The sequence below is a fragment of the Ranitomeya variabilis genome, chromosome 2, assembly GCF_051348905.1.
Source record: "Ranitomeya variabilis isolate aRanVar5 chromosome 2, aRanVar5.hap1, whole genome shotgun sequence".
Classification (NCBI taxonomy): Eukaryota; Metazoa; Chordata; class Amphibia; order Anura; family Dendrobatidae; genus Ranitomeya; species Ranitomeya variabilis.
In genome coordinates, this window is record NC_135233.1 from 972,377,003 (window position 1) to 972,386,440 (window position 9,438).

A 9,438-nucleotide genomic window follows, 5' to 3' on the forward strand; every position below is an offset into this window, starting at 1 on the left:
TCACATGTTGGTTTATTCTCACACATTGGGCGTTTGTCTCTTCCCACTTGTTTCTTTTCACATGGACATTCAGTATATAACACCTGTAGTACCGCATGTTATATATTCCTTAAAGGGAACCTGTCACCCCCAAAATTCGAGTATGAGCTGCGGCCACCAGCATCAGGGGCTTATCTACAGCATTCTGTAATGCATTCTGTAATGCTGTAGATAAGCCCCCAATATAACCTGAAAGATAAGAAAAACAGGTTATATTATACTCACCCAGGGGCGGTCCGGTCCGATGGGTTTCGCGGTCTGGTCTGTTCCGGGGCCTCCCATCTTCACAGGATGACTTCCTCTTTTTGTCTTCATGCTGCGGCTCCGGCGCATTTTGTCTGCCCTGTTGAGGGCAGAGCAAAGTACTGCAGTGTGCAGGTGCCGGGTCTCTCTGACCTTTCCCGGCGCCTGCCCACTGCAGTTCTTTGCTCTGCCCTCAACAGGGCAGACAAAGTACGCCGGAGCCGCAGCAGGAAGACAAGAAGAGGATGTCATCCTATGAAGATAGGAGGCCCCGGACCACGACGCCCATCGGACCGGACCGCACCAGGACCGCCCCTAGGTGAGTATAATCTAACCTGTTTTTCTTATCTTTCAGGTTACATCGGGGGGCTTATCTACAGCACTGAGGCATAGCTAGGGTTTTGGTTCAGGGGGGTGAAGCTTCTGAGTGGGCCCCTAATCAGGTAAGCTTCATTACAATTCGGTGACGCACCCTAATAGTGGAGGAGAACCTCAGCAGATGACCGTTACTAAAGATTATCTATATAATCGTCTAAGGGGCACTTCCGTCTGTTTGTCTGTCTGTAACAGAAATCCCGCATCGCTGATTGGTTGCGGCATGCAGGCCACGACCAATCAGCGACAGGCTTAGTCTGGCCGCGAATTGGCCCCTCCCTACTCTCCTCCAGTCAGTGCCCCCTCCCTACTCCCCTCCAGTCTGCGCCAGTGTGTCGCCCCATCCCGGACCAACTTTTTACTATTGATGCTGCCTATGCATGTAATCCCCACACTGTATGATGCCCCTCTAGATAGCCTCCATATAGTATAATGCACCAGATAGTCCTCAATATAGTATAATGTACCAGATCATCCTAAATATAGTATAATGCACTCTCCATAAGCCTCCATATAGTATAATTCACTCCCCATAGGACTCCATATAGTATAATGCACTTCCCATAAGCCTCCATATAGTATAATGCACTCCCCATAGGACTCCATATAGTATAATGCACTTCCCTTAGGCCTACTCTATAGCACAAGACAGCACCCCATAGGTAGGCCCTGTAGTATTAGACAGCACCCCATAGGCAGACCCTGTAGTATAAGGCAGCACCCCATAGGCAAATACTGTAGTATAAGGCAGCACCCCATAGGTATCTGATTCTGCCTGCTCTGCCTCAGAAGGTAGCTATCGTAGCTCCGAGGGGGCCCGTTCTGCCCCCCCCCCCGGTAGCTACACTACTACTATAGTATTACAGAATGATATAGATAAGCCCCTGATGCTGGTAGCTGCAGCTCATTCTTGAATTTTGGGGTGACAGATTCCCTTTAAAGGGGTTGTGCAACGAAAAAAAGTTAAAAAAAGTTAATTTTAATCAATAGATCTTGGAATAATAATAATTTCCACAATTGGATGTGTTTAAATAAAATGTTCCTGTGTCGAGATAATCTTATAAATGTGCCCCTACTGTGTACTGTGTAATGGCTGTGTCTGATCGTACAGGGACATGGACTGATCATACCACATCTCCTGGGCAGGGGAGGAAGCAAAAGAGAGTATATAGATATTACAGCATAAGACTACAGCCGATTCTTTCTGTAAGTTTAAAATATTAAGTTTAAATTATTGTTTAAAAAGAGCCGAAAAGAATCCTCATGATACTGGCAGTTTGTTTACATATTGGTTAAAATCAGGCAGGGAAATGTTTTACCTCACAGAAAGAATCGGCTGTGATCCCATGCTGTCCTATCTGTACACTCTACCACCCCCGCCCAGGAGCTGTGGTATGATCAGACCATGTCCCTGCACGGTCAGACACAGCCATTACACAGTACACAGCAGGGGCACATTTATAAGATTATCTCAGCACAGGAACATTTCATTTTAAACACATCCAATTGTGGAAATTATTATTATTCCAAGATCTATTGATTAAAATGAACTTTTGGTCATGGGAAAACCCCTTTAATATTGAAATTTAAAATCCCTTCATTGTTGCTGAGTTCTTGTATAGTTCCTATAGTTTTCAGTATGCGACATTCTGCATTTTTTGCATGGAAAAAATGTAGTCAGGTTAGAGAATTACAGTGCATTTCTGTGAGGGCAGGTGCAAACTACCGTATATTCTTTCATCTGAGAGAATCAGGCCGATTATGCTAATCAGACTCTGATCAGAGTGGGATCATACTGTGATCCAATTCTCCCAGATGAGGAGAAGATGGAGAAAAAAATGTCTAGATCTTCTGCATTCTGTCAGTCTGTGGAAATAGACTGCACCCAGATGCCATCTGAGTTCAGTTAGATGGTTTCCACGCCCTCATTGATTTGCATGGCCGAGTGCGATCCGAATAACAGATCAAACTTGGCCATGCAGTGATTTTTTCCTTGGACCAGTTCCATCCAAAGAAAAAAATCTGACATGTGCAAGGGCCCTTAGAATAATATTGTTCCGAATGCTATCCGATGTTTTGTCGGACCAATAATATGGTTGTTTTCACAACCCTTACAGTTATTATTTTGTGTCGTTAGAGAATTCCAAATTCCCTATATTATTTGCTTTCCTGTAAATAAATGATGGTTTTTGTGGTAGGAGGATTCCAATTATTTTATCCTTATGTAACATAAGCCAATGTTTATATTTATTTTTTACTAGACTGTGGCCCGATTCTAACGCATCGGGTATTCTAGAATATGCATGTCCCCGTAGTATATGGACAATGATGATTCCAGAATTCGCGGCAGACTGTGCCCGTCGCTGATTGGTCGAGGCAACCTTTATGACATCATCGTCGCCATGGCAACCATTATGACATCTACGTCGGTACTGTGCCCGTCGCTGATTGGTCAAGGCCTGGCGGCCTCGACCAATCAGAGACGCGGGATTTCCAGGACAGACAGACAGAAAGACAGACAGACAGACAGACAGACAGACAGACAGACAGACGGAAAAACCCTTAGACAATTATATATATAGATTACATTTCTTAGTATTCCAGTATTTTCATTATATTGGGTGATGATTGGAATATGTAGGAGTGTGTTCATTTTTTCTGATCATTTTGTGTCAACAATTCTCTCTCAATTTTTCCCTTGGCATTTCCATAATTTTCTTTTGTATCTCAATCTCTCTGTTGTATCCGTTTACAAACTTAGTAGCCAGTAACTCAGACTGCGTTTTGTAATCAATTATTTTACCGCAGTGTCGCTGTAACCTAATAAATTGAATTTTAGGGGCATTTAGTAATCAGCTTGGGGAGGCGGCAACTGGATGTAGAAACATACAGTGGGTACAGAAAGTATTCATACCCTTTAAAATTTTCACTCATTGCAGCCATTTGGAAAATTCAAAAAAGTTTATTTTTTTTCTCATTAATGTACACTCTTCATCCCATCGTGACTGAAAAAAACGAAATTTAGAATTTTTTGCAAATTTAAAAAAAAAAAGAAATATCACATGGTCATAAGTATTCAGACCCTTTGCTCAGTATTGAGTAGAAGCACCTTTTGAGCTAGTACAGCCATGAGTCTTCTTGAGAATGATGCAACAAGTTTTTCACACCTAGATTTGGGGATCCTCTGCCATTCTTCTTGCAGATCCTCTCCAGTTCTGTCAGGTTGGATGGTGAACATTGGTGGACAGACATTTTCAATTCTCTCCAGAGATGCTCAATCGGGTTTAGGTCAGGGCTCTGGCTGGGCCAGTCAAGAATGGACACAGAGTTGTTCTGAGGCCACTCCTTTGTTATCTTAGCTGTGTGCTTAGGGTCATTGTCTTGTTGGAAGGAGAACCTTCGGCCAAGTCTGAGGTTCAGAGCATTCTGGGAGAGGTTTTCATCCAGGATATCTCAGTACTTGGCCGCATTCATGTTTCCTTCAATGACAACCAGTCATCCTCTCTTTGCAGCTAAAAAACACCCCCATAGCATGATGCTGCCACCACCATGTTTCACTGTTGGGATTATATTGGGCAGGTGATGAGCAGTGCAGTGCCTGGTTTTATCCACACATGCTGCTTATAATTATCACCAAAAAGCTCTGTCTTCATCTCATCAGATCAGAGAATCTTATTTCTCATAGTCTGGGAGTCCTTCATGTGTTTTTTAGCAAACTCTATGCGGGCTTTCATATGTCTTGCACTGAGGAGAGGCTTCCGTCAGGCCCCTCTGCCATAAAGGCCCGACTGTTGGAGGGCTGCAGTGATAGTTGACTTTGTGGAACTTTCTCCCATCTCCCTACTCCATCTCTGGAGCTCAGCCACAGTGATCTTGTGGTTCTTATTTACTTCTCTCACCCAAGGCTCTTCTCCCACAATTGCTCAGTTTGGCTGTGTAAGGAGGAAGACAGGGCTGCAGGTGCCTGCATCATGCTGGGTCCGGGACTGCTGAGGCTGCATCTCATGTTGCCTGGGGGAAAGAATAGGGGACAGGACAGGCCCCATGACCCAGGAAGAGAGGGCGTGACTAAGCCAGGCAGTGAGGAGAAAGCACGCAAAGAAATAGTCAGTTTCCCACCGGCAGCGAGAGCAGAAGCAGGCGTTCTCCGCATTGTGAAATGCTACGCAGCAGAGATAAGGACCGCAGAGCACAGATTCAGGACGGCTGCATGAGAGACTTACTGTGTGAGAGAATTTCTGGTATCGAGGGACGTGCAGAGCAGCGCACAGCCGAGTGAGCAGCGTGCTCCGTCCTCTGAGCCCCGGCGCCGCGACATGCTGCTTTGTTTGGTCCCCACCGCCTCCACCGGGACTACTGCAGAGAGAAGTGCTGTGCGCTCAGTAGCTGCCAGAGACAAAAGTGCCATGCTGGACTGTGAGTACCGCGCACGTGCAGAGGAGAGAAGGCCGAGTACCGGACAGACTTTTGCGGCCTAACCTGCCACTTGCTTTCCGCCCGTTTACGTTTGACTCTGAGAGTTCCGCGGTCTTGTTTGTTTTGGCTGCATATGCTTATGGACTAGGGGCTCAGTGGAATGTACCGGAGACCAACCACTACCGCCAGAAGACGGACCATCGCTTAAAGTACCCTATCTGAGGACATAACTCGGCCGCTGCCTGTTCTACAACCCCCTGCGGGATCATCTGCTGCAGGGGACCATTCAGGACACAATAAGTTCTTGTATTGGACTGTCAATGTTTAACCGTCTGCTCCCTTACCATTTCCCCCTTACCATTAACCTCCCTGCGAGGAGTGAATACCCCATTTGATTAAAACGGTTGTATATTGTTAACCCTTTCTCTGCCTCCTGTCTGTCACTGCATCCCACAAACTGCTTGCAGCTAGACGGCAAGGTCTAGGAAGACTTCTGGTGGTCCCAAACTTCTTCCATTTAAGGATTATGGAGGCCACTGTGCTCTTAGGAACCTTGAATATTGCAGAAATTCTGTTCTAACCTTGGCCAGGTGTGTGCCTTGCCACAATTCTGTCTCTGAGCTCCTTGGCCAGTTCCTTTGACCTCATGATTCTCATTTGGTCTGACCTGCACTGTGAGCTGTGAGGTCTTATATAGACAGGTGTGTGCCTTTCCAAATCAAGTCCTGACAGTTTAATTAAACACAGCTGGACTCCAATGAAGGAGTAGATCCATCTCGAGGATGATCACAAGGAAATGGACAGCGTGTGACTTAAATATGAGTGTCTGAGCAAAGGGCCTGAATACTTATGACCATGTGATACTTCAGTTTTTCTTTTTTAATAAATATGCAAAAATGTCTACATTTCTGTTTTTTTCAGTCAAGATGGGGTGCAGAGTGTACATTAATGAGAAAAAAATGAACTTTTTTGAATTTTGAATTTACCAAATGGCTGCAATGAAACAAAGATTGAAAAATTTAAAGGGGTCTGAATACTTTCCATACCCACTGTAACTATTGCATTCAGTGTGCTGTAAGAGTCATGTCGGTCTGGTAGTCGGGGGCAGGTATATCTCGCCCAGGTATTTGTCCTATGTGAATTAGGCCGCTCAGTATCTTCAGGATACCGAGGGGTTAATAAGTGCAGGAATAAAGGCTGACCAGCTGGAGGTTTCAGGTGTCAGCCTGGGGCACACAGAATGCCTGTCTGTGTGAGACAAATGTGAGTAAGAGCTGTGCTCATGACCTGTGTTATGTTTGCTGGGTGGGAGTAGCCCCCCCAGTTGTTAGATAGGAACGTGTTTGTTTAGTAAGTGCCGGACAGGCAAGGATTTATTTTTATGATTTGTTTTCTGTATTTGCTTTCACTTTAATAAACCTGACCTGAGGTCAGTCTACCTGGAAACCTGCTGTCGCCTCAGAGTTTAATGCACAAACCACGTGACCTTTGACCCCAGCAAAGGCGATCCCGGAGTGTTTTGTTACATTGTGGTGGAGAACGCGGGCATCGCGTGGCACAGGCGACAGTATGGAAGACGTGGTGAAAGCCCTGGTACAGTCCACTGCCGTACAGCAGCAGGCTACTGCCGCACAGCATGAAGCTAATCGCTTGATGGCCGCACAGCTGAAGGAGTTAATGGACGTGACGGCTGCAGACCGCCAGCTTCTCCAACAGGTGGCGCAGCGCTTGGTGAGCATGCCTGAGGCTAACCCGGAAGCAGAGTCCAGGAGAATCCATGTGAGTCGGTACTGGCAAAAGCTGACCGCAGAAGATGACGTCGAGGCGTACCTGACAACGTTTGAGCGGACAGCGGTGAGAGAGAAGTGGCCGAAGGAACGATGGCCGATCTAATTGCTCCGTTTCTCTCCGGTGAGGCCCAAAAAGCTTACCATGACTTGGACCCGGAAGTCGCTCAGGACTTTGAGAGGCTGAAAGCTGAGGTCCTGGCCCGGCTGGGTGTGACGACGGCTGTCCGTGCACAGAGGGTACATCAGTGGACCTATCAGCCAGATAAACCGCCGCGATCGCAGATGTTCGACCTGATCTACTTAATAAAGAAATGGCTGCAACCCGAGGTACTGACAACTCCGGAGATAATCCAGCGGATCGTTCTGGACAAGTACCTGAGAGTACTACCACCGGCGCTGAAAAAGTGGGTGAGCCAAGGAAATCCCGCGACAGCGGACCAATTGGTGGACTTGGTGGAGCGTTATTCCGTGGCGGAAGGACTTCCTGATGATACCGCTACTACCCGAACTGTGCCTCCTCCTCGTGGAACCGGTAAGACTGTTCCAGGGACTGCGGGGGAAGGAAAATTGCCAAAAACTGTGGGGGAGGAACACTGGACTGCTCGCACCCCGAGATCAAGGGTGTCGGACTCTGGTTTCAATAGGGGGCCTGTTAGGTGTTTCCGTTGCCATGAGAAGGGCCATGTTTCTGCGAACTGTCCTGTCACCACTGAACCCATGCAGTGCGACGTTACGGACTCTAAGAAACGCATGTCTTTGGTTACACGGCTAGTAAGTGTGAATGCGGGTCAAAATGATACAGCGAAACACCTGCGTGAACTGTCTGTAGATGGGAAAAATGTTGTGGCATTGCTAGACTCTGGAAGTGTGGTGACTCTGGTGAAAGCCAGTCTGGTGGCACTTCCATCTGGTCCGTCTGATAAATTTTCTGTAACGTGTGTGCATGGTGACACCTGCTCATATCCTACAGCGGTCATATGTATCTCCACTCCCTATGGGTCTGTGCAACACAAAGTGGGACTCGTTCCCGCATTGTTACATGATATAATCCTGGGCAGGGATTTTCCTCATTTCTGGCAGTTGTGGGAGAATCAGTTGCTCCTTCACGGTAGCTGTAACCGTGAATCTTCCCCCATGCCATCTGGAGGTCCCGAGTTCCTAGACGAGACCCCACAGGAAGATGTTGCTGGGGAGGTTATTGAATCTAACCTTCAGTTCCCCTTCTCAGTTATGGCGGGGGAAACTGAGGAAACTGAGGAAACTCAGCGAGAGGCGGAGGCAGACAGTCATCCAGCACCCTGCCTGCCAGATTTGGGAGTTCAGTTGGATGACTTCCACAGCGAACAGATGAAAGATCCTACCCTGACTCAGGCTAGGAAAAATGTAAAAGTGATAGATAGCGTACCCGTGGAACCTGACACTAGGCTAGCGTACCCGTACATGGTTCTTGAGAATGATTTACTCTACCAGGTAGAGAAAAAAGGGGAAGACACTGTGCAACAGTTAGTGGTACCCAAACCTTATCGGCGGAAGGTACTGGACCTGGCCCACGGACATATAATGGGGGGACACCTGGGGGTACAAAAAACCATAGAAAGGATATTGCATTGTTTTGTGTGGCCCGGAATACACAATGATGTGCGTAACTATTGTGAGTCCTGTCCAGAGTGCCAAATCTCGGCACCTAAACCTCGGTTCCGTAGCCCTTTGGTACCCCTCCCTGTTATTGGGGTCCCGTTTGAGAGAATTGGGATGGATTTGGTTGGGCCCCTTCCCCGGTCCGCACGTGGGCATCAACATATCCTCGTCATCATGGACTATGCCACTCGTTATCCCGAAGCCATCCCTTTGCGTAACACTGCTACCAAAACGATCGCCAAAGAGTTGGTACACGTGTTTAGTCGGGTGGGAATTCCACAACAGATGCTCCGGAAGGCGATAGACAAAGATGGGAAGAACTGGGATTACTTGTTACCCTATTTGCTGTTTGCCATTAGGGAAGTTCCCCAGTCTTCCACAGGATTCTCGCCTTTCGAGCTATTATATGCCCGTCGTCCCCGTGGACTGTTGGACGTCGCAAAAGAAGCCTGGGAAGGTCAAGTCACTCCCTTTAAAACGGTGATAGACCATGTAACGCAAATGCAGGACCGGATTGCTGCTGTCATGCCCCTTGTTAGGGAACATATGTTACAGGCCCAGGGAGCCCAGAGGCAAAGTTATGATAGAGGCGCCAAGGTCCGTACGTTTGCACCCGGGGATAGGGTGTTGGTCCTAATCCCTACGGTGGATAGTAAATTTCTGGCAAAATGGCAGGGCCCCTTTGAGGTCATGGAACGAGTTGGAGAAGTGAACTATAAAGTGCACCAGCCTGGTAAGAGAAAACCAGAGCAGATTTATCATGTGAATCTGATAAAACCCTGGAAAGACCGCGCTGCCCTAACAGCGGATCTGCCCCGTCCGGTTTGCTCACCTACCATACCGGAGGTGCAGATTGCCAAGGCTCTGTCTGAACGACAAAAATCTGAGGTTAAGCAGTTTTTGTTACAGAACCAACAGTTTTTCTCGGAAAAACCTG